Here is a 26,273-nt window from a genome sequence, read left to right as displayed (position 1 = left end):
ACACCAAAGGATGAAATAAACCCAAGAAGGCGGATGATATAGAATCCAGGCAGGGAACAAAACTGGACGGAGAATTAGTTTGACGAACTGACAGAAGTAGGCTTCAGAAGGTGGGTACTAACAAACTCCACCGAGCTAAAGGAGCATGTTCTAACACAATACAAGGAAGCTAAGAACCTTGAAAAAAGGTTAGAGGAATTGCTAACTAGAATAACCAGTTTAGAGAAGAACATGAATGACCTGATGGAGCTGAAAAACACAGCACAAGAACTTCGTGAAGCATACACAAGTATCAATAGCGGAATTGATCAAACAGAAGAAAGGATATCAGAGATTGAAGATCAACTTAATGAAATAAAGTGTGAAGACAAGATTAGAGAAAAAAGGATGAAAAGGAACAAACAAAGCCTGCAAGAAATATGGGACTATGTGAAAAGACCAAGCCTACATTTGACCGGTGTACCTGAAAGTGACGGGGAGAATGGGAGCGAGTTGGAAAACACTCTTCAGGGTATTATCCAGGAGAATTTCCCTAACCTATCAAGACAGGCCAACATTCAAATTCAGGAAATACAGAGAAGACCACAAAGATGCTCCTCGAGAAGAGCAACCCCAAGACAAATGATCGTCAGATTCACCAAGGTTGAAATGAGGAAAAAATGTTAAGGGAAGCCAAACAGAAAGGTCGGGTTACCCACAAAGGAAAGCCCATCAGGCTAACAGCTCATCTCTCTGCAGAAATCCTACAAGCCAGAAGAGATTGAGGGCTAATAATCAACTATCTTAAAGAAAAGAATTTTCAACCCAGAATTTCACATGCAACCAAACTAAGCTTCATAAGTGAAGGAGAAATAAAATCCTTTATAGACAAGCAAATGCTGAGGGATTGTGTCACCACCAGGCCCACCTTACAAGAGTTCCTGAAGGAAACACTAAATATGGAAAGGAAAAACCAGTACCAGCCACTGCAAAAACAAAGCAAAATCTAGAGAGCATTCACACTATCAAGAAACTGCATCAACTAACGGGCAAAATAACCAGCTAACATCATAATGACAGGATCAAATTCACACATAACAATATTACCCTTAAATGTAAACTGGCCAAATGCTCCAATTAAAGGGCACAGACTGGCAAACTGAATACAGACAGGACTCATCAGTGTGCTGTGTTCAGGAGACCCATCTCACATGCAAAGACACACATAGGCCCAAAATAAAGGGATGCAGGAATATTTACCAAGCAAATGGAAAGCAAAAAAAAGCAGGGGTTGCAATCCTAGTCTCTGACAAAACAGACTTTAAACCAAAAAAGATCAAAAAAGACAAAGAAGGGCATTACATAATGGTAAAGGGTTGAATTCAACAAGAAGAGCTAACTATTCTAAATATATATGCACCCAGTACAGGAGCACTCAGATTTATAAAGCAAGTTCTTAGAGACCTACAAAGAGACTTAGACTCCCACACAATCATAGTGGGAGACTTTAACATCCCGCTGTCAATATTAGGCACATCAACGAGACAGAAAACTAACAAGGATATACAGGACTTGAACTCACCTCTGGACCAAGTGGACCTAATAGACATCTACGGAACTCTCCACCCCAAGTCAACAGAATACACATTCTTCTCAGCACCACATAGCACTCATTCTAAAATCAACCGCATAATTGGAAGTAAAACACTCCTCAGCAAATGCAAAAGTATGGAAATCAAAACAAACAGTTTCTCAGACCACAATGCAATCAAATTAGAACTCAGGATTAAGAAACTCACTCAAAACCGCACAACTACATGGAAACTGAACAACCTGCTCCTGAATGTCTACTGGGTAAATAATGAAATGAAGGCAGAAATAAATAAGTTCTTTGAAACCAGTAAGAACAAAGACACAATGTACCAGAATCTCTGGGACATAGCTAAAGCAGTGTTTAGAGGAAAATTTATAGCACTAAATGCCCACAGGAGAAAGCAGGAAAGATCTAAAACTGACACCCTAACGTCACAATTAGAAGAACTAAAGAAGAACAAACAAATTCAAAAGCTAGCAGAAGACAAGAAATAACTAAGATCAGAGCAGAACTGAAGGAGACAGAGACACGAAAAACCCTTCAAAAAAATCAGTGAATCCTGGAGCTGGTTTTTTTGAAAGCATTAACAAAATAGACCGCTAGCCAGAATAATAAAGGAGAAAAGAGAGAAGAATCAAATAGATACAATAAAAAAAGATAAAGGGGAGATCACCACTGATCCCACAGAAATACAAACTACCATCAGAGAATACTATAAACACCTCTACACAAATAAACTAGAAAATCTAGACGAAATGGATAAATTCCTAGACACATATACCCTCCCAAGACTAAACCAGGAAGAAGTTGAATCCCTGAATAGACCAAACACAAGTTCTGAAATTGAGGCAGTAATATACAGCCTACCAACCAAAAAAAGCCAAGGACCAGACAGATTCACAGCCGAATTCTACCAGAGGTACAAAGAGGAGCTGGTACCATTCCTTCTGAAACTATTCCAAACAACAGAAAAAAAAAGCAACTCCTCCCTAACTCATTTTATGAGGCCAGCATCATCCTCATACCAAAACCTGGCAGAGACACAACAAAAAAAGAAAATTTCAGGCCAATATCGCTGATGAACATCAATGCAAAAATCCTTATACAAATACTGGCAAACCGAATCCAGCAGCACATTAAAAAGATTATCCACCATGATCAAGTCGGCTTCCTCCCTGGGATGCAAGGCTGGTTCAACATACACAAATCAATAAGCATAATTCATTACTAAACAAAACCAATGACAAAAACCACACGATTATCTCAATAAATGTAGAAAAGGCCTTTGATAAAATTCAACACTCCTCCACACTAAAAACACTTAATAAACTAGGTATTGGTGGAACATATCTCAAAATAACAAGACCTATTTATGACAAATCCACAGCCAGTATCATACTGAATGGGCAAAAGCTGGATGCATTCCCTTTGAAAACCTGCACAAGACAAGGATGCCCTCTCTCACCACTCCTATTCAACATAGTATTGGAAGTTCTGGCCAGGGCAATCAGGAAAAAGAAAGAAATAAAGGGTATTCAAATAGGACGAGAGGAAATCAAATTATCTGTGTTTGCAGATGACATGATTGTATATTTAGAAAACCCCATCATCTGGCTTGGCATGGTGGCTCACGCCTGTAATCCCAACACTTTGGGAGGCCAAAGCAGGCAGATCACAAGGTCAGGCATTCAAGACCAGCCTGGCCAACATGGCAAACCCTGTCTCTACTAAAAAATACCAAAAAAAATTCACCAGGCATGGTGGTGGGTGCCTGTAGTCCCAGCTACTCGGGAGGCTGAGGCAGGAGAATGGCATGAACCTGGGAGGTGGAGGTTACAGTGAGCTGAGATCAAGCCACTGCACTCCAGCCTGGATGACAGAGCAAGATACCGTCTCAATAAATAAATAAATAAATAAAACCCCATCGTCTCAGCCCAAAATCTCCTTAAGCTGATAAGCAACTTCAGCAAAGTCTCAGGATACAAAATCAATGTGCAAAAGTCACAAGCATTCCTATACAACAGTAATAGACAAACAGCCAAATCATGAGCAAACCCCCACTCACAACTGCTACAAAGAGAATAAAATACCTAGGAATACAACTTACAAGGAATGTGAAGGACCTCTTCAAGAAGAACTACAAATCACTGCTCAAGGAAATCAGAGAGGACACAAACAAATGGAAAAACATTCCATGCTCATGGATACAAAGAATCAATATCATGAAAATGGCCATACTTCCCAAAGTAATTTATAGATTCAATGGTATTCCCATCAAGCTACCATTGACTTTCTTCACAGAATTAGAAAAAAACTACTTTAAATTTCATATGGAACCAAAAAAGAGCCCGTATAGCCAAGACAATCCTAAGCAAAAAGAACAAAGCTGAAGGCATCACGCTACCTGACTTCAAACTATACTACAAGGCTGCAATAACCAAAACAGCATGGTACTGGTACCAAAGCAGATATATAGACCTATGGAACAGAACAGAGGCCTCAGAAATAACACTACACATCTACAACCATCTGGTCTTTGACAAACCTGAGAAAAACAAGCAATGGGGAAAGGATTCCCTATTTAATAAATGATGTTGGGAAAACTGGCTAGCCATATGCAGAAAACTGAAACTGGACCCCTTCCTTACACCTTATACAAAAATTAACTCATGATGGATTAAAGATTTAAATGTAAGACCTAAAACTATGAAAACCTTAGAAGAAAACATAGGCAATACCATTCAGGACACAGGCATGGGCAAAGACTTCATGACTAAAACACTACAAGCAATTGCAACAAAAGTCAAAATTGACAAATGGGATCTAATTAAACTAAAGAGCTTCTGCACAGCAAAAGAAACTACCATCAGAGTGAACAGGCAACCTACAGAATGGGGGAAAATTTTTGCAATCTATCCATCCGACAAAGGGCTAAACTCCAGAATCTACAAAGAACTTAAATTTACAAGAAAAAAATAACCCCATCAAAAAGTGGGCAAATGATATAAACAGACACTTTTCAAAAGAAGACATTTATGCAGCCAACAAACATACGAAAAAAAGCTCATCATCACTGGTTATTAAACAAATGCAAATCAAAACCACAATGAGATACTATCTTATGCCAGTTAGGATAGTGATCATTAAAAAGTCAGGAAACAACAGATACTGGAGAGTATGTGGAGAAACAGGAATGCTTTTACACTGTTGGTGGGAGTGTAAATTAGTTCAGTCACTGTGTCAGACAGTGTGGTGATTCCTCAAGGATCTAGAACTAGAAATACCATGTAATTCAGCAATCCCATTACTGGATATATACCCAAAGGATTATAAATCATTCTACTATAAAGACATATGCACTTGTATGTTTATTGCAGCACTATTCACAATAACAAAGACTTGGAACCAACACAAATGCCCATCAATGTTAGACTGGATAAAGCAAATGTGGCACATATATACCATGGAATATTATGCAGCCATAAAAAACTAATGAGTTTATGTCCTTTGCAGGGGCATAGATGAAACTGGAAACCATCATTCTCAGCAAACTAACACAGCAGAAGAAAACCAAACACCTCATGTTCTCACTCGGAAGTAGGAGCTGAACAATGAGAACATATGAGCACAGGGAGGGGAACGTCACACACTGGGGCCTGTTGGGAGTTGGGGGGCAAGGGAAGGGATAGTATTAGGAGAAATACCTAATGTAGATGACGGGTTGATGGGTTCAGCAAACCACCATGGCACATGTATACCTATGTAATGAACCGCACGTTCTGCACATGTATCCCAGAACTTAAAGTATAATTTTTAAAAATTAAAAAAAAGAATCCAGGAAATAAGGGATTCAACACAAGAACAAAGAAAAAAGAATTTCCAGAATAATGATGAAAGGAAATCCTACAAGGATATCTGTGTCTCATGAGGAAGACAGTAAATTCAGGTTTAAGCAGGAGAGCAAAGAAGTTTCAGAGGGATAGCTTCAAGGAAAAATAAAATTTACAGAGTAATAGAGGCCGGAGGCTTCTGAACTTACTTAAAGAAGACTTATACTTCTGGGGAAGTTGGGAATTAAGAAATAATAGGTCTATTAAAAAAGCATATTTAAAAAGTAAAGGCAATTATTTACTGCAGAGAAAAAAGTTGTACAAAAAATATAGTATGGTACATGATTATATGGGCTTTGCTTTGAATATTTACATCGTTAGAAAAATGTAAACATACAATATCGATTAACCAAAAATGGTGGCATAACCATGTTGGAGGGGAGAAAGGAAGTTATGTTGGGGAGAGGATGAGTGCTGAAGCAGGGGTTGTTCAGGCTCAGATCACTAGACCCCAGAGTATGGCACTCTGGCATGCTGAGCACTTTAAAGGTGATTTGAAGGCCTCTGAAGCAAGGTATCTCAGATGTTCTACTGCTCTCCTGTCTCCCTCCTCTTTTTCCCCCAAAAGTGATTCACAGAAACCAGAATTCCTCTTCCTCAAGTGTCATAGACACTAGAACTCCTCTCCCTCAAAGCAAGCCATAAAAACTGGAAAGGTTACTCTCTCCTTTCTCTCTTGAAGACCCTCATTCCACAGGGGTCCTGCCCCATACTTCTAAGGAAGGAATGCTACACAGAGAGGCCAAGATAAATCTGAACGGACAAGCCTTGCTGGGTTTCCCCTCTCAGTCTATTACCATTATTCCTCACTATGTCCAGTCACATTTCTACACAACTGTCCATTCTTCATTGAACCTAAGCATGAAAATAGACAGTTTTCCCTGGATCCTTAGGTCTTCATTTCTGAAAGCTCTTGTGTCACATAAGACTTTTGGTTAAATAAATTTACTATGCTTTTCTCTTGTTTACCTGTCCTTTGTTAAAGGAGTGTTGGCTGTTAACTCTTATAATGGGTGAGGAAAAGTATCACCCCTTGCTACCCCTCCAGAGTTAAGTTCTCTTCCATTAAAAATTAAAATTTAAAAAATAATGAAATAAGTACATGCATGTTGTTTATAAACATGGAAGCAAATACCAGAAGAAATAACGAAAGAATTAAAATTGGTTGCCTCGGGAGAGAGCTGGGAAAGATGAATGCTGTTGCTAGTAATGAGCCTTGTAGAACTCTTTGGCCTTTTATACTACATATATGGGCTATATGGATTTTTTTAAGTGCCCTACCTCCTACCAAGTTCACTCAGAACACATTTGAAGATGGGAATAGCAGTGAACACTGAGTAAATGCCTCATCCCAGGTGCTGTGCCCTCTCCTGTGCTAATGCCTTTAATGTCTTGGTGTGCATCCCTTATTCTTCCTTCAAATTGATGGTCCGTTTAACTACGTGGGTTGCACCATTGATACAGCTAATCATATTACCTCAACAGGCACTTTCCATGAAAGAATATTTTCTATTAGAAGTGCAACTAGGATTTTTTCCAGGATAATTCAGCACTTTGGCTTTGCAACATTCCATGATGTCACCTGGCATTTAAAAATAGGTACAAAACTGCTGGGCTGCCCACAGTTAGCATTTATTATGTAGGAGTTACATGCTCTATAGAACGGCAGGCTAAGTTATAGCTCTAGATAGACGTTAAACACCTAAATACAGATATAGAGCTCAGGAGTTAGATCTGGAATGAAAATACGGGTTTAGGAGCCAACCCTGCAACTGAAGCCACAGATGTGGATAGAGAGAGAGTGGTAGCTAGAGGATTCTCAAGACAAAAAGAGGGTTTATATTTTAAGACAGAATAGATATGAACTATCAATTATTCTTGCCACTCCTGTATTTGCAACCTCTCTTCCTAAACCCTTCTTTCAAGAAAAATTAGCCAGGGTCAGGGCAGCAAATAACACAGCATCAGTAATTGGTTTTGGTGCCAATTCAGGCTGCAGCTGTGTGTCTGTAAATCATCACAATCGGTTCCAGCCAACGAGAAGATGCCTAGGTATTTAAAGGACAGTTTGCCATTTTTTCAATAGGTAATAAATACTGTGTGTCAGTTTTTTTATAATGAAAATTAGATGATATACATATTTTAACTGTAAAATATTTTAATATATTTATAAATTAAAAGCTTTTCAGTAAGCTATATCAGAGGAGTATTAATTTCTTCTGGTACAGCTTAATACACATGAGTGTGTGGTAGACTTGGCACAAGCACTGATAATGATACATTCTCTTTTGATGAACATTCCAATTTAGACTTACGTAAAGTGCCTAATTTACAAAATTGATATCTGAACATGATTTAGTTATCTCAAATATAAACTTCATAGTGTGACTTGCACGTTATCCAATATGTGGCACACTCAAACGTACTTTCCATTAAACATGCTCAATAAAAGGTTTAATGCTGTTACAAAGAAATGGTCAATTCCTAAAAACTGCATTTGTGTGAGGTGTTATTAACCCCTCACTTACAATTTAAATAACTGTCCTAGGAAAAGTGCAATTTGCCTTTAGAGATTGCATTTGTTTCTAAATCTTGGCAAATTTGGAAAATCACCAAAACTTTTAATGTTACTCATTTTATGTTTGATCAAGAAGAAAGTTCCCTTCCCAGTTATTTATAGAGCGCCTACTATGTGTTGAATGCTTTACGTGCATTTTCTCATTTAGATTTTATAATCACCACTGGGTGCAGTGGCTCACGCCTATAATCCCAGCACTTTGGGAGGCCGAGGCAGGCAGATCACTTGAGGCCAGGAGTTCGAGACCAGTCTGGTCAACATGGTGAAACCTCGTCTCTACTAAAAATACAAAAATTAGCTGGGCGTGGTTGTGCACGCCTGTAATCCCAGCTACTTGGGAGGCTGAGGCAGGAGAATCGCTTGAACCCAGGATATGGAGGTTGCAGTGAGCCAAGATCACGCTACTGCACTCCAGCCTGTGCGACAGGGCCAGACTCCATTTCAAAAAAAAAAAAAGATTTTCTAATCACCATATAAGGTAGTATTTTCCCTACTTTATAAAGTGGAAAAGTGATGTAGCTATATTTTTAACACAAATCTGTCTAATTCCAAAGCCCATCATTTTGTCACTACATGCTTCCTTCATTGTAAGGTATTTAGAACAATTTTTTGATACATAATAGACATATTTTGGGGTACATGTGATATTTCAATACATTCATAAATGTGTAATAATCAAATCAGGGTAAATGGGATACCCATCACCCTCAAAATTTATCTTTTCTTTATGCTGAGAACATTCAAATTATTCTCTACTAGCTATTTTGAAATACACAATAGATTATTGTTTAGTCACTCTACTGATTTAAACACTAGTCTTATTTCTTCTACCTACTTTTATTTTTAAAGTTCTGACTGCTTTGCCTCATGATGGGGCTGCTACAGCCCTCTGTGAGGCTCAGAGCCTTCATTCACTGACACCTGTCTCCTCTGACCAGAGTGAGAGGGGTAGCCAGCCACTGTGTTGTGAAGACACTCAAATAGCCTGTGGGGAAGCCCATGTGAAGAGGAGGGGATGCTGGACTCTTGCCAACGACCAGCACATCATTGTCAGCCATGTGAATGAGCCACCTTGGATGGAAATCCACCAGCTCCAGGCCAGCATTCAGATGACTGCCACCTCATAGGAAATCTTGAGCCACAATGGCCTATCTGGTCCATTCTCAAATATCTGATGCACAGAAACTGTGAGGATAATGGTTTTTTTTTTAAGTTCTGATATTCTTTTCTAAAATATGAGTAATGCATCTGAAATGTGAGCAACCTTCCCACTCTTAACACAAACTCTTTTTCCTTTCCCAGCAACACGACGGCTACATAAAATTACTCACTCTTTTATATAGGGGGATGAGGACAGGGAGAGAAACAGGGAGGTAGGGAAGAAGGTGGGAGAAAGAAGTGAAAGACAAAAAAAGAAAAATAAAAACCTACCCTTTGAAGTCTATCTCACTATCCGTCACCACTTCAGGTCCTCTTTTCCCTTCTTGGCTCGTCTTCTTCTAAACTACATCCTAATCTTTCTATTTCTTCGTCTCTACTATTACCACTGTAGTTTATGCCCTCATCTTATCTTGCCTAGAGCACTTCAATAGCTTTCTGACTAGACTCCCATTTTGACTTTTGAGTCCCTATAACCCATTTCCTATAAAAATATAACACTATTTTATATGTTCATATATTATGTATAATATTTAATAAAAAGTATATTTTAAATATATGAATTAGATCATTTGTCTAAGGCCCTTCAAAAGACTTTCATTGCCTATGTTTCGAAGTCCTTATACTGGCTTATATACCCACGTGAGATTTCCTCTGCCTGTCACTTGTACATATTCTCCCTTTATTACCCCAAAAAAGACAAATTGGGGTGAAATTATAAAGAACCTAGGATAAAATGCAATAAGTCTAAATGTATCCCACAGATGAATAGTTTTCAAACATTTTTTCTGGCAGAACACTTTTTCTTATAATAAAACATTATATAAGACTCCAATATATAAAACTTGTACAAGTAGAGACTGGTTGAAGCAAGGTCCAGGGCCCCATTCCAACCACTAATACGAATAGTTCCCTAAGACCTTAGGTTAGATGCAGGGAGCCATCCTTTATTTCTTAATTTCTAGTTTTGTTGCATTTACAGGATGGCCCTTCTATGTCTCAACTTCCCTGTCACATTTTGTCTTTTAGCTTTAAATCTGTAAATGTTTCTTTGTTTTACATGTCATATTACTATTTCAATCTGTAGTTAGATCTGTTACATTGTTTTGCTCTCTATGTACATACACACACACATACAGCATTATTTTTAGTTTCTTTCTTTTTTTGTTTTTGTTTTTTGTTTTTTTGTTTTTTTGAGATGAGTCTCTCTCTGTCTTGCCCAGACTGGAGTGCAGTGGTGTGATCTCAGCTCGCTATAACCTCTGCCTCCCAAGTTCAAGCGATTCTCCTGTCTCAGCCTCCCGAGTAGCTGGGACTACAGGCATGTGCCACCACACCCAGCTAATTTTGTACTTTTAGTAGAGATGGGGTTTCACCACATTGGCCAGGCTGGTCTCAAACCCCTGACCTCAAGTGATCCACCTGCCTCGGCCTCCCAAAGTGCTGGGATTATGAGTATGAGCCACCACGCCTGGCCTAGTTTCATATTTTTAAAAATTATATTTTTAATTTCAAAGACCTCTTTGTGATCTTCAGAGGGAAGGCATTGGGTGGATGAAGGGATGGCACTGGGAGTGGACAGAGGGAACACACAAATCCTGATCAGAAGGGGAAGGAAGCTGGGAACACAGCACATGGCTACCAACACCAGGACCTGTTCTGGTCCCCAGTGACTCCTAGAGACAGGGTGAGTTGAGCAGGTGAGTGGCCATCTGCTTTCACCAGGAACCTCTGGAATTCTGGTAGCAGGAGGCCCCATAACCCCCACAGACACTTGAGCTGGCAGGGAGAGCTGCATAGAGGAGTGGTAGGGGCAGAACTAAAGCCAGTGGGGATCCCAGAGGGTTTGGTGTGGGAGCATCTGTAGTGGAGCATGGCCATGGATGCCCATACCCCCAAAGCTCACCAGGCACCCCTAGGAGACTTTAGCCTTAGGGGAACTGTCAGACCTGAACAGTGCAGGACAATCTTGCCCATGAGACAGGGCCAGTCCAACCTGAGCAGCCCCCTTCACCTGGCCTCTCCTGGGGCCCCAGCCTGACCATGCCTGCTTACAGTGCAGCCTTGGATACCCAACTAGGGTACCACATGGGGTCACATCATAGCTCTTGCAGGGGCAAACTGGATCTGACCATTAGAGCACTCCAGCAGAACGGCCCCCACAAATGCACACCAACCTGCTCATGCCCACCTCCCACCCACAGACTCCCCTTCACCCATGGCCACCCCCATATCACTTTGCTGGTACATGTGCACCTGGGCAAACCTCACCTCCCATTCACTGCCAGTGCATGGTACACATGCACCCACTGTGCCACTGCTGTCAGCATGTGCACATCCTGCCACCCCCCCTCCATGCTGCTACTGCCAACCTGAAGGCACACAAGGAGACCAGTTGCCCCAGCCCCCAAACTGCACCATCATTGTCACCAGCACGTTCATGCACAAAGAGATCACCAGCCTCTTTTCACTAGCGCCCCGCCCCATACCGACCATTACTGTAAACCTACGCACAGAGACCAGTAGCCCTGCCCTCTGCCCTGCAGAGCCACTGCCACCCGCAGGAACATGGGCATGGAGAATGCCAACTCCACACCTGCCAGTGCCCCAGGTCACCCCCATGCCAATACCACCACTGTTGCAAATGCCCACAGAGAGGCTGGCACTCCTGCACCTGCCAGTGCCCTGCCACAGACTATGAGAGTGCACTCTGCCATGTGGCTGGCAAATGCAAAGAGGCATGGATCCCACTGCCACTGCCCAAAGAGCTTGGCTAGCACCACCATTAGTGACCAATAGTCTGGAACACCTCAGCCCCTCCAGCACAGAAGCTTCCTAACCTCGGCAGGTGAGAGAACAAATCTGGGGGCCTGATACCACCTCCCTAGAGTCAGAGCATGCACCCCAGGAATCAGGAGCTGAGCCTTGGGCCCCTAAAATTATCCAGAAGTCAACTGAACCCACCTTACACCACAAGACAAACCCCCAAGGGCATCAAGGAGGATAAAAGAAAAAAAAATCAAAAGTCAGCAACTTCAAAGATTGAAGGAACATCAGCCCACAGAGATGAGAAAGAATCAGCACAAAAACTCTGGCAACTCAAAAAAACATTGGCTTCTTACCTCCAAATCACCGTACTAGTTCCCCAGCAATGGTTCTTAACCAAGCTGAACTAGCTAAAATGACAGATACAGAATTCAGAATATGGATAGAAATAAAGATCATCAACATTCAGGAGAAAGTCAAAACCCAATCCAAGGAATATTAAGATTATAATAAAACAATATAGGAGCTGATGGGTGAAATGGCCGTTGTAAGAAAGACCAAACTGATCTGACAGAGCTGAAAAACACACTACAGGAGTTTCATAATTAAATCACAAATATTAACAGAAGAATCAACCAAGCTGAGGAAAGAATCTCAGAGCTTGAAGACTGGTTCTTCAAAATAACTCAGTCAGACAAAAATAAAGAAAAAAGCAATAAAAAAGAATGAACAAAACCTCCAAGAAATATGGGATTATATAAAGAGACCAAATCTACAACTCACTGGCATCTCTGAAAGGGAGGAAGAGAAACCCAGCAACTTGGAAAACACATTTCAAGATATCATCCATGAAAATTTCCCCAACCTTACTAGAGAGGCCAACATTCAAATTCAGAAAATGCACAGAACTCCTGCAGAATACTACCAAAGAAGATCATCCCAAAGACAAATAGTCATCAGATTCTCCAAGGTCAAAATGAAAGAAAAAATGTTAAAGGCAGCTAGAGAGAAAGAGCAGGTCACCTAGAAAGGGATCCCATTCAGGCTTACTGCAGATCTGTCAGCAAAGGCCCTACAAGCCAGAAGAAATTGGATGCCTACATTAAGCACTTTTTAAAAAAAGAATTTTCATCCAAGTGTGATGGCTCACACCTGTAATCCCAGCACTCTGGGAGGCCAAGATGGATGGATCAGTTTAGCCCAGGAGTTTGAGACCAGCCTGGGCGACATGGCAAAATCCCATCTCTACAAAAATAAAAATTAAAAATTTGCCAGGTATGGTGGGATGCACCTGTGGTCCCAGCTACTCGGAAGGCTGAGGTGGGAGGATCACATGAGCCTGGGGAGGTCAAGGCTGCAGTGAGCCATGATTGTGCCACTGCACATCAGCCTGGGCAATGGAGTGAGACCCTATTTCAAAAAAAAAAAAAAAAAAGATTTTTCAACCAAGAATTTTATATCCAGCCAAACTAAGTTTCATACTCAAAGGACAAATAAGATCCTCTTCAGACAAGCAAACTCTAAGGGAATTTGGAATTTGTTATCCCCAGACCTGCCTTACAAGTGGTCCTAAAGGGAGTGTTATATATGGAAAGGAAAGACTGTCACCAGCCACTACAAAACCACGTTTAAGCACATAGACCAGTGATACTATAAGGTAACCACGCAAACAAATCTGCATAATAACCAGCTAACAACATGACAGAATCAAATCCACACATATCTATACCAACCTTTAATGTAAACATGCTAAATGCCCTAATTAAAAGGCACAGAGTGGCAGCTTGGATAAGAAGCAAAACCCAATGATATGCTGTCTTCAAGAAACTCGTCTCACATGCCATGAGACCCATAGGCTCAAAAGTAAAGGGATGGAGAAGAATCTGCCAAGCAAATGGAAAACAGAAGAAAGCAGGGGGTTGCTATTCTAATTTCAGACAAAACAAACTTTAAATCAACAAAAATCAAAAAAGACAAAGAAGGGCATTACATAATGGTAAAAGGCTCAATACACACCCCATACAGGAGCACCCAGATTCATAAAGTAAAGTTCTTAGAAATCTACAAAGAGACTTAGATAAACACACAATAATACTGGGAGACTTCAACACCCCATTGACAGTATTAGACAGATCATCAAGGCAGAAAACTAACAAAGATACTTGGGACCTGAACTCAACACTGGACCAAAGGGACCTAATAGACATCTACAGAACTCGCCACCCAAAACCAAAAGAATGAATATACATTCCTCTCATCTGGACATAGCACATACTCTAAAATTGACCACCCAATCGGGCATAAAACAACCCTCAGCAAATTAAAAAACACCAAAATTACAGCAACCACACTCTCGGGCCACAGTGCAATAAAAATAGAAATTATTGCTAAGAAAATCACTCAAAACCATACAATTGCATGGAAATTAAACAACCTGTTCCTGAATGACTTATTGGTAAACAGTGAAATTAAGGCAGAAATCAGGGGGTCTTTGAAACTAATGAGAACAAAGATACAACATACCAAAATCTCTGGGACACAGCCAAAGCAATTTTTTTTTTTGGTTTTTTTAATACTTTAAGTTTTGGGATACATGTACAGAGTGTGCACGCTTGTTACACAGGCATACACGTGCCATGGTGGTTTGCTGCACCCATCAGCCTGTCATCTACATTAGGTATTTCTTCTAATGCTATCCCTCCTCTAGCCCCCCACCCCCCGGCAGGCCTCGGTGTGTGATGTTCCCCTCGCTGTGTGTTCTCATTGTTCAGCTTCCACTTATGAGTGAAAACATGCTAAATGGGAAGTTTATAAGACTAAACACCCACATCAAAAAGTTAAAAAGATCTCAAATTAACAACCTAACATCACACCTAGAGGAACTAGAGAAACGAGCAAACAAACCCCAAAGCTAGCGGAAGACAAGAAATAACCAAAATCAGAGCTGAACTAAAGGAAATCAAGACAGACAGACACACACACACACACAAACATACAAAAGATCAATGAATCCAGGAGCTGGTTCCTTGAAAGAATTAATAAGATAGACCACTAGCTAGACTAATAAAGAAAAAGAGAGAAGATCTAAATAAACACAATCACGAATGACAAAGAGGATTTACCACTTGCCCCAGAGAAATACCAAAAACCCTCAGAGACTATTATGAACACCTCTATGAACACAGCTAGGAAATCTACCAGAAATGAGTAAATTCTTGATAATACACAACCTCCCAAGGCTGAACCAGGAAGAAACTAAATCCCTGGAAAGACCAATAAGTAGTTCCAAAATTAAATCAGTAATAAAAAACCTACCCACCAGAAAAGACCCTAGACCAGACAGATTCACTGCTAAATTCTACTACATGTACAAAGAAGGGCTAGTACCATTCCTACTGAGATTTCTCCAAAAACTGAGAAGGGATTCTTCTTTAACTCATTCTATGAGGCCAGCATCATCCTGATACCAACACCTGACAGAGACACACACAAAGAAAACTTCAGGCCAATATCCTTGATGAACATAGACACAAAAATCCTCAACAAAATACTAGCACACAAAATCCAGCAGCACATCATAAAGCTAATCCACCACAATCAAGTAGGCATTATCCCTAGAATGCAAGATTGGTTCAACATATGTAAATTTACTAAACGTGATTCATCACATAAACAGCTAACAATGAAAACCACATGATCATCTCAATAAATGCAGAAAAGGCTTTCCATAAAAGTCAACATACCTTCATTTTAAAAACCCTCAACAAACTAGGCATCAAAAGAACGTACCTCACAATAATAAGGGCCATTTATGACAAACCCACAGCCAGCATCATACTGAATGGGCAAAAGCTGGAAGCATTCTCCTTGAAAACCAGGAGACAAGGATGTCATCCGTCACAACTCCTATTAAACATAGTAAGGGAAGTCATAGCTAGAGCAATCAGACAAGAGAAAGAAATAAAATGCATCCAAATAGGAAGAGAGGAATTCAAAATATTCCTGTTGGCAGATGATATGATTCTATACCTAGAAAACTCCATGGTCCCTGCCCAAAAGCTCTTTGATCTGATAAACAACTTGGGCAAGTTTCAGGATACAAAGGCAATGAACAGGCTGGGCACCGTGGCTCACACCTGTAATCCCAGCACTTTGAGAGGCCGAGGCGGGCGGATCACCTGAGGTCAGGAGTTTGAGACCAGTTTGGCCAATGTGGCGAAACGCCATCTCTACTAAAATTACAAAATTTCCTGGGCACGGTGGCACATGCCTGTAATCCCAGCTACTCGGGAGGCTGAGGCAGGAGAATTGCTTGAACCCAGGAGGTGGAGGTTGTGGTGAGCCAAGATCGCACCATTGCACTCCAGTCTGGGCAACAAGAGTGAAACTCCGTCTCAAAAAAATAAAAAGCGACGTACAAAAATCAGTAGCATTCCTACACACCAACAACATCCAACCTGAGAGCCAAATCAAAAATGCAATCCCATTCACAATAGCCACAAAAAGAATAAAATACCTAGGAATAAAGCTGACCAGAGAAGTGGAACACCTCCACAATGAGAACTGCAAAACACTTCTCAAAGAAATCAGAGATGACACAAACAAATGAAAAAATAGTCCATGCTCATGGATAGGAAATATTGTTAAAATGGCCATACTGCCCATAAGCAATGTACAGATTCAGTGCTATTCCTATCAAACTACCAATGACAATTTTTTACAGAACTGGGAAAAGCTATTCTAAAATTCACATGGAACCAAAAAAGAATAGCCAAAGCAATCCTAAGCAAAAAGAACAAAGCCAGAAGCATCACACTACCTGACCTCCAACTATAATACAAGGCTACAGTAACCAAAACAGCATGGTACTAGTACAAAAACAGACAAAGACCAATGGAACAGAACAGAGAACCCAGAAATAAAGCCATACAACCACAACTCTCTGATCTTCGACAAGGTCAACAAAAACAAGCAATGGGGAAAGGACTCCCTATTGAATAAATGGTGTTGGGATAACTGGCTAGCCATATGCAGAAGATTGAAACTTGGCCCCTTCCTTTCACCACATACAAAAATCAACTCAAGATGGATTACAGATTTAAATGTGAAACCTAAAACTATGAAAACCATGGAAGATAACCTAGGAAATACCATTCTAGACATAGGACTTCGCAAAGATTTCATGATGAAGATGGCAAAAGCAATGCAATAAAAGCAAAAATTAACAAATGGAATCTAATTAAACTAAAGAACTTCTTCACAGCAACATAAACTATCAACAGAGTAAATGGGCAACCTTCACAATGGGAGATAATGATTTCTCAAAGAACTTAAAACAGAATTACCATTCAACCTAGCAATCCCACAATTTGGTATATACCTAAAGGAATATAAGTTTCTACCACAAAGACACATGCATGCTTATGTTCATCACAGCATTATTCACAATAGTAAAGACAGAGAATCAACCTAAAAGTTCATCAATGGTAGACTGGATAAAGAAAATGTGGTATAGATACACAAAGTAATACTACTCAGCCCAAAAAAAAGAATAAGGTCATGTCCTTTGCAGCAACATGGATGGAGCTGGAGGTCATTATCCTAAGCAAACTAACACAGGGACAGAAAACCAAATACTACATATTCTTGCTTATAAGTGGGAGCTAAACACTGAGTACACATGGACACAAAGAAGGGAACAACAGACCCAAGGCCTACCTGAGGGTGGAGGGTGGAAGGAGGGTGAGGACAGAAAAACTACCTGTTGGGTACTATACTTATTTCCTGGGTGACAAAATAATCTGTATACCAAACCCCTGTGACATGCAATTTACCTGTGTAACAAACCTGCACATGTACTCCTGAACCTAAAATAAAATTTAAAAAAATAAAAACTAAAAATAAAAAAAATTTAAAAAAAAAGTCTGTTTCTCTCATTGCTTCTTTTGGATAGTGATCTGTTCTTATTTTATTAACTTCTGGAATCATTGATTAAAATACATTTTATGTACTCTTCTATTCTTTAAATTCCAAGTTTCATCCAAATCCATTGTCTGCTCATCTTGGCTCTTCTTTTTCTGGCTATTGGTTTTCTTAAATGTCTGATGATCCTGGGCTATCATTCATATTTATAAATGAAGGTCTAAGTTGATGAGTACACAGGGCTCTGTTTCCTCCATCTGGTCTCTTTCCTAGAGAGAAGGGCTGACTGCCATTATGTTAGTGGCCGTGGCCACATTAAGATGTGTGGACCGAGGGAGGCAAGTTGAGGGCACCCTAGCTGCAAAAAAGAAGAGCTTTACATTGGTAAACTACACTGGAGTACTTTAATGTAATTTCCTCCTGGGCAAGGCTGCCTTTCCTTTTCATTTTTTCCTCCCATCTGTGTCTGTAACATAGGTAAGTCCCAAGTCACTTCAGGTTGTGCTCTTTCCTCAGGCTGCAACAACCACACCAGAAGCCTTTCCCAGATAAGTGGCTTACATTATATATGTATGGCTTTTGAATTTCAGGAAAGGGCAAATACTTCTGTTGCTTGCTGTTGCTACTCTGTGTGTGTGTGTGTGTACACACACATACATGTGCTCTCCCATGCACACGCATATCTTGAGAACAGGGGAGGAATTGGGAAAAAAGACATATCAGCCCTTCTATTTAAGGCACAGAGCCCTATAACCAAGTCTTGAAGTTTTTGAGGCTCTACTTTCACGTACAGTTGTTTTTTCTTGTGTGTCATTTTGAGTACTTGTTTTCCAGCCTTCTGCTTCTGTCTCTCAGGAATTCCTCACAATTTTTGATGGCACTATTTCGTGTTGTTCAACACTATCATGTTTATCTTTTCATTCTCCTCTATTTTAAAATATTTGGGGTGAAAAGGAGAATCAGTGGCAACTGTTTGAAAACGAATTTTTTAAAGGGAAAAGGCCTAAAATATTTGTAAATTAAGAGGAAAGATACAGGGGAGTAACAAAGGTTAAAGATATCAGAATAAAACTCAAACCTCTTGCCATGACCTACCTTTCCAAATTCACCTTTTACCATTTTCCTCCATAGCTGACTATCCTCCAGAAACCGGTGCTTTCTATTCCTCAAAAAATATCAAGCTGATTCCTGCTTCAGAGCCTTTGTATTTGATGTTCTTTTATGTGGAAATCTCTTCCCTGTGGTTTTTACATGGCTGGCTGCTTCTCATGATTCAGATCTCCTTGCAAATGTTGTTTCTTCCTAAAAGTCTTCTCCAATAACCCCTATACTTCAAACCCAGTTTTTGGTTTTAACTTTATTGAGCTTATCCTAGTACAGGATTACCTTGATTATTTCTTTGCTTACTCATCTGAGTGCATGAACTAGAATGAAAGCCACATAAATTTGCTCTATAATATTCCCCAATGTATCATAGTATTCAATAAATATTCGATGAATGGAGATTAGGGAAGAGAACACACAGCCAATGAAACAAGGTTCCTCATAAACTTGGAGTGTCAGCCATGAAAAGAAATCACTTTTTATTTTTTAGAATATGAGTGAAATAAGGATAAAAATTATGTTTTGAGGTGCTGTACAATAATTCTCTAGAAGTCTCTCACATTTATGCAAGCAAGGCACTGCTTTGTTCTGACTATTTTTTCAAAAATAGCAAGCAGTCTTAGAAAATCAAGCTAGTTTATCTAACAGAGCAAAGGGCAGGCATGCTTTTTGTTTTTTCTTTAAGTTCTACGGTACATGTGCACAATGTGCAGGTTACATATGTATACCTGTGCCATGTTGGTGTGCTACATCCATTAACTCATCATTTACATTAGGTATATCTCCTAATGTTATCCCTCCCCTCTACCCCCAACCCATGACAGGCCCCAGTGTGTGATGTTCCCCTTCCAGTGTCCAAGTGTTCTCATTGTTCAATTCCCACCTATGAGTGAGAACATGCGGTGTTTGGTTTTCTGTCCTCGCGATAGTTTGCACAGAATGACGGTTTCCAGCTTCATCCATATCCCTACAAAGGACATGAACTCATCCTTTTTTATGGCTGCATAGTATTCCATGGTGTATATGTGCCACATTTTCTTAATCCAGTCTATCATTGATGGACATTTGGGTTGGTTCCAAGTCTTTGCTATTGTGAATAGTGCCACAGTAAACATACGTGTGCATGTGTCTTTATAGCAGCATGATTCATAATCCTTTCGGTATATACCCAGTAATGGGATGGCTGGGTCAAATGGTATTTCTAGTTCTAGATCGTTGAGGAATCGCCACACTGTCTTCCACAATGGTTGAACTAGTTTACATTCCCACCAACAGTGCAAAAGCGTTCTTATTTCTCCACATCCTTTCCAAGACCTGTTGTTTCCTGACTTTTTAATGATCGCCATTCTAACTGGTGTGAGATGGTATCTCATTGTGGTTTTGATTTGCATCTCTCTGATGGCCAGCAATGATAAGCATTTTTTCATGTGTCTGTTGGCTGCATAGATGTCTTCTTTTGAGAAGTGTCCGTTAATATCCTTCGCCCACTTTTTGATGGTATTGTTTGACTTTTTCTTGTAAATTTGTTTAAATTCCTTGTAGATTCCAGATATTAGCCCTTTGTCAGATGGGTAGACTGCAAAAATTTTCTCCCATTCTGTAGATTGCCCGTTCACTCTGCTGGTAGTTTCTTTTGCTGTGCAGAAGCTCTTTAGTTTAATTAGATCCCATGTGTCAATTTTAGCTTTTGTTGTCATTGCTTTTGGTGTTTTAGATATGAAGTCCTTGCCCATGCCTATGTCCTGAATGGTATTGCCTACGTTTTCTTCTAGGGTTTTTATGGTTTTAGGTCTAACATTTAAGTCTTTAATCCATCTTCAATTAATTTTTGTATAAGGTGTAAGGAAGGGATCCAGTTTCAGCTTTCTACATATGGCTAGCCAGTTTTCCCAGCACCATTTATTATAATAGGGAATCCTTTCCCCATTGCTTGTTTTTGTCAGGTTTGTCAAAGATCAGATAGTTGTAGATGTGTGGTATTATTTCTGAGGGCTCTGTTCTATTCCATTGGTCTCTATCTCTGTTTTGGTACCAGTACCATGCTATTTTGGTTACTGTAGACTTGTAGTATAGTTTGAAGTCAGGTAGCGTGATGCCTCCAGCTTTGTTCTTTTGACTTAGGATTGACGCAGCAATGCGGGGTATTTTTTGGTTCCATATGAACTTTAGTTTTTCCAATTCTGTGAAGAAAGTCATTGGTAGCTTGATGGGGATGGCACTGAATCTATAAATTACCTTGGGCAGTATGGCCATTTTCATGATATTGATTCTTCCTATCCATGAACATGGAATGTTCTTCTATTTGTTTGTGTCCTCTTTTATTTCGTTGAGCAGTGGTTTGTAGTTCTCCTTGAAGAGGTCCTTCACATCCCTTGTAAGTTGGATTCCTAGGTATTTTATTCTCTTTGAAGCAACTGTGAATGGGAGTTCACTCATGATTTGGCTCTCTGTTTGTCTCTTATTGATGTATAAGAATGACTGTGATTTTTGTACATTGATTTTGTATCCTGAGACTTTGCTGAAGTTGCTTATCAGCTTAAGGAGATTTTGGGCTGAGACAATGGGGTTTTCTAAATATACCATCACGTCATCTGCAAACAGGAACAACTTGACTTTCTCTTTTCCTAATTGAATACCCTTTATTTCCTTCTCCTGCCTGATTGCCCTGGCCAGAACTTCCAACACTATGTTGAATAGGAGTGGTGAGAGAGGGCATCCCTGTTTTGTGCCAGTTTTCAAAAGGAATGCTTCCAGTTTTTGCCCATTCAGTATGATACTGGCTGTGGGTTTGTTGTAAATAGCTTTTATTACTTTGAGATACGTCCCATCAATACCTAATTTATTGAGAGTTTTTAGCATGAAGCGCTGTTGAATTTTGTCAAAGGCCTTTTCTGCATCTATTGAGCTAATCATGTAGTTTTTGTCTTTGGTTCTGTTTATACGATGGATTACAGTTATTGATTTGCATATGTTGAACCAGCTTTGCATCCCAGGGATGAAACCAACTTGATCATGGTGGACAAGCTTTTTGACGTGCTGCTGGATTTGGTTTGCCAGTGTTTTATTGAGGATTTTTTGGTTGATGTTCATCAGGGATATTGGTCTAAAATTCTCTTTTTTTGTTGTGTCTCTGCCAGGTTTTGGTATCCGGATGATGCTGGCCTCAAAAAATGAGTTAGGGATTGATTGGAATAGTTTCAGAAGGAATGGTACCAGCTCCTCCTTGTATCTCTGGTAGAATTCGGCTGTGAATCCATCTGGTCCTGGACATTTTTGTGGTTGGTAGGCTATTAATTATTGCCTCAATTTCAGACCCTGTTATTGGTCTATTCAGGGATTCATCTTCTTCCTGGTTTAGTCTTGGGAGGGTGTATGTGTCCAGAAATTTATCCATTTCTTCTAGATTTTCTAGTTTATTTGTGTAGAGGTGTTTATAGTATTCTCTGATGGTAGTTTGTATCCCCGTGGGATCAGTGGTGATATGCCCTTTATCATTTTTTATTGCATCTATTTGATTCTTCTCTCTTTTCTTCTTTAGTAGTCTTGCTAGCAGTCTATCTATTTTGTTGATCTTTTCAAAAAACCAGCTCCTGGATTCACTGATTTTTTTGAAGGGTTTTTTGTGTCGCTATCTCCTTCAGTTCTGCTCTGATCTTAGTTACTTCTTGCCTTCCGCTAGCTTGTGAATGTGTTTGCTCTTGCTTCTCTAGTTCTTTTCATTGTGATGTTAGAGTGTCAATTTTAGATCTTTCCTGCTTTCTCTTGTGGGCATTTAGTGCTATAAATTTCCTGCTATACACTGCTTTAAATGTGTACCAGAGATTCTGGTATGTTGTGTCTTTGTTCTCATTGGTTTCAAAGAACATCTTTATTTCAGGGCAGGCATGCTTTATGTACAGTATAAAAGACTTGGGTTTCTTAAGCTTGGAGTTCCTTTCCTATAATGCAACCCACTGTATGTACATGTGTTATCTGGCCCTTTTCATGTCACTCTAAGGTAATTAAGGTTCAGAGAGCCAATGCAAAAATGTTGATACCTCAGCTACTCTGTTACCATGAGTAATAAACTGTCCTTCATCTCTGTCATCTCCGACCCAAGGTCATATTTTCTAACAGGATCCATGCAACTGGCAGGCCAACTTATTAGTTTGAAAACATGGTCAGTTCCGGTTCCAAGACGACCAAATAGGAACAGCTCCAGGATACAGCTCCCAGCGTGAGCGATACAGAAGACGGGTGATTTCTATATTTCCAACTGAGTTACTGCATTCATCTCACTGGGACTTATCGGACAGTGGGTGTAGCCCATGGAGTGTGAGCCAAAGCAAGGCAGGGCATTGCCTCATCCAGGAAGTGCAAGGGGTTGGGGAATTCCCTTTCCTAGCCAAACAAAGCAGTGACAGACGGTACACGGGAAATTGGGACACTCCGGCCCTAATATTGCGCTTTTCCAATGGTCTCGGCAAACCGCACACCAGGAGATTATATCCCGCACCTGGCTCACCAGGTCGCCCACGGAGCCTTGCTCACTGCTAGCACAGCAGTCCAAGACCGAACTGCAATGCAGCAACGAGACTGGGGGAGGGGCATCTGCCATTGCAGAGGCTTGACTAGGTAAACAAAGCAGCCGGGAAGCTTGAACTGGGTGGAGCACACCACACCTCAAGGAGGCCTGTCTGCCTCTGTAGACTCCATCTCTGGGGGCAGGGAATAGCTGAACAAAAGGCAGCAGAAACTTCTGCAGGCTTAAGCATCCCTGTCTGACGATTTGAAGAGAGCAGTGGTTCTCCCAGCATGGAGTTTGAGATCTGAGAACAGACAGACTGCCTCCTCAAATGGGTCCCTGACCCCTGAGTAGCCTGTGAGACACCTCCCAGTAGGGCCGACTGACACCTCATACAGCTGGGTGCCCCTCTAAGATGAAGCTTCCAGAGGAAGGATCAGGCAGCAACGTTTACTATTCTGCAATATTTGCTGTTCTGCAGCCTCCACTGGTGATACCCAGGTAAACAGGGTCTGGAGTGGACCTCCAGCAAATTCCAACAGACCTGCAGCTGAGGGTCCTACCGGTTAGAAGGAAAACTAGCAAACAGAAAAGAATAACATCAACAAAAAGGACATCCACACCAAAACCCCATCTGTAGGTCACCATTATCAAAGACCAAAGGTAGATAAAACCACAAAGATGGGGAGAAACCAGAGCAGAAAAGCTGAAAATTCTAAAAATCAGACCATCTCTTCTCCTCCAAAGGATCGCAGCTCCTCGCCAGCAACAGAACAAAGCTGGACAGATAATGACTTTGACGAATTGACAGAAGTAGGCTTCAGAAGATCGGTAATAATGAACTTCTCCGAGCTAAAGGAGGATGTTCGAACCTATCATAAGGAAGCTAAAAACCTTGAAAAAAAATTAGACGAATGGCTAACTAGAATAACCAGCATAGAGAAGACCTTAAATGACCTGACGGAGCTGAAAACCATGGCACGAGAACTACGTGACTCATGCACAAGCTTCAGTAGCCGATTCGATCAAGTGGAATAAAGGGGATCAAGGACTGAAGATCAAATGAATGAAATGAAGTGAGAAGAGAAGTTGAGAGAAAAAAGAGTGAAAAGAAATGAACAAAGCCTCCAAGAAATATGGTAATATGTGAAAAGACCAAATCTACATCTGATTAGTGTACCTGAAAGTCATGAGGAGATGGAACCAAGTTGGAAAACACTCTTCAGGATATTATCCAGGAGAATTTCCCCAACCTAGTGAGGCAGGACAACATTCAAATTCAGGAAACACAGAGAATGCCACAAAGATACTCCTCGAGAAGAGCAACCCCAAGACACATAATTGTTAGATTCACCAAGGTTGAAATGAAGGAATATGTTAAGGGCAGCCACAGAGAAAGGTTGGGTTACCCACAAAGGGAAGCCCATCAGACTAACAGCTGATCTCTCAGAAGAAACTCTACAAGCCAGAAGAGAGTGGGGGCCAATATTCAACATTCTCAAAGAAAAGAATTTTCAACCCAGAATTTCACATCCGGCCAAACTAAGCTTCATAAGTGAAGGAGAAATAAAAGCCTTTACAGACAAGCAAATGCTGAGAGATTCTGTCACCACCAGGCCTGTCTTACAAGATCTCCTGTAGGAAGCACTAAACATGGAAAGGAACAAATGGTACCAGCCACTGCAAAAACATGCCAAATTGTAAAGACCATCAAGACTAGGAAGAAACTGCATCAACTAATGAGCAAAATAACCACTAATAACATAATGACAGGATCAAATTAACACATAACAATATTAACCTTAAATGTAAATGGGCTAAATGCTCCAATTAAAAGACACAGACTGGCAAACTGGATAAAAAGTTAAGACCCATCAGTGTGCTGTATTCAGGAGACCCATCTCACGTGCAGAGACACACAGGCTCAAAATAAAGGGATGGAGGAAGATCTACCAAGCAAATGGAAAACAAAAAAAGGCAGGGGTTGCAATCCTAGTCTCTGATAAAACAGACTTTAAACCAACAAAGATCAAAAGAGGCAAACAAGGCCATTACATAATGGTAAAGGGATGAATTCAACAAGAAGAGCTAACTATCCTAAATATATATGCACCCAGTACAGGAGCACCCAGATTCATAAAGCAAGTCCTTACAGACTTACAAAGAACTTAGACTCCCACACAATAATAATGGGAGACTTGAACACCCCACCATTAACATTAGACAGATCTATGAGACAGAAAGTTAACAAGGATATCCAGGACCTGAACACAGCTCCGCACCAAGCGAACCTAATAGACATCTACAGAACTCTCCACCCCAGATCAACAGAATATACATTCTTCTCAGCATCACATCACACTTATTCCACAATTGACCATATAGTTGGAAGGAAAGCACTCCTCAGCAAATGTAAAAGAACAGAAATTTATAACAGTCTCTCGGACCACAGTGCAATCCAATTAGAACTCAGGATTAAGAAACTCACTCAAAACTGCTCAACTACATGGAGACTGAACAACCTGCTCCTGAATAACTACTGGGTACATAACGAAATGGAGGCAGAAATAAAGATGTTGTTTGAAACCAATGAGAACAAAGACACAACATACCAGAATCTCTGGGACACATTTAAAGCAGTGTGTAGAGGGAAATTTATAGCACTAAATGCCCACAAGAGAAAGCAGCAGAGATCTAAAATCGACACCCTAACATCACAATTAAAAGAACTAGAGAAGCAAGAGCAAATGCATTCAAAAGCTAGCAGAAGGCAAGAAA

General features: G+C 40.4%; 1 protein-coding gene and 1 pseudogene across 6 annotated transcripts in view; both read right to left on the bottom strand.

Moving 5' to 3' along the window:
• The window catches only part of WDPCP (WD repeat containing planar cell polarity effector), a 515,554-nt gene that overhangs the window by 429,257 nt on the left and 60,024 nt on the right, over positions 1 to 26,273 (bottom strand). The window lies entirely within an intron of this gene.
• On the bottom strand, positions 11,381 to 17,119 carry LOC129462003 (uncharacterized; annotated as a pseudogene).

This window comes from Symphalangus syndactylus, chromosome 14 (genome assembly GCF_028878055.3).
Source record: "Symphalangus syndactylus isolate Jambi chromosome 14, NHGRI_mSymSyn1-v2.1_pri, whole genome shotgun sequence".
Lineage (NCBI taxonomy): Eukaryota > Metazoa > Chordata > Mammalia > Primates > Hylobatidae > Symphalangus > Symphalangus syndactylus.
The sequence above is the reverse complement of the archived record's forward strand: the minus strand, read 5'-3'. Positions and strand labels throughout refer to the sequence as shown.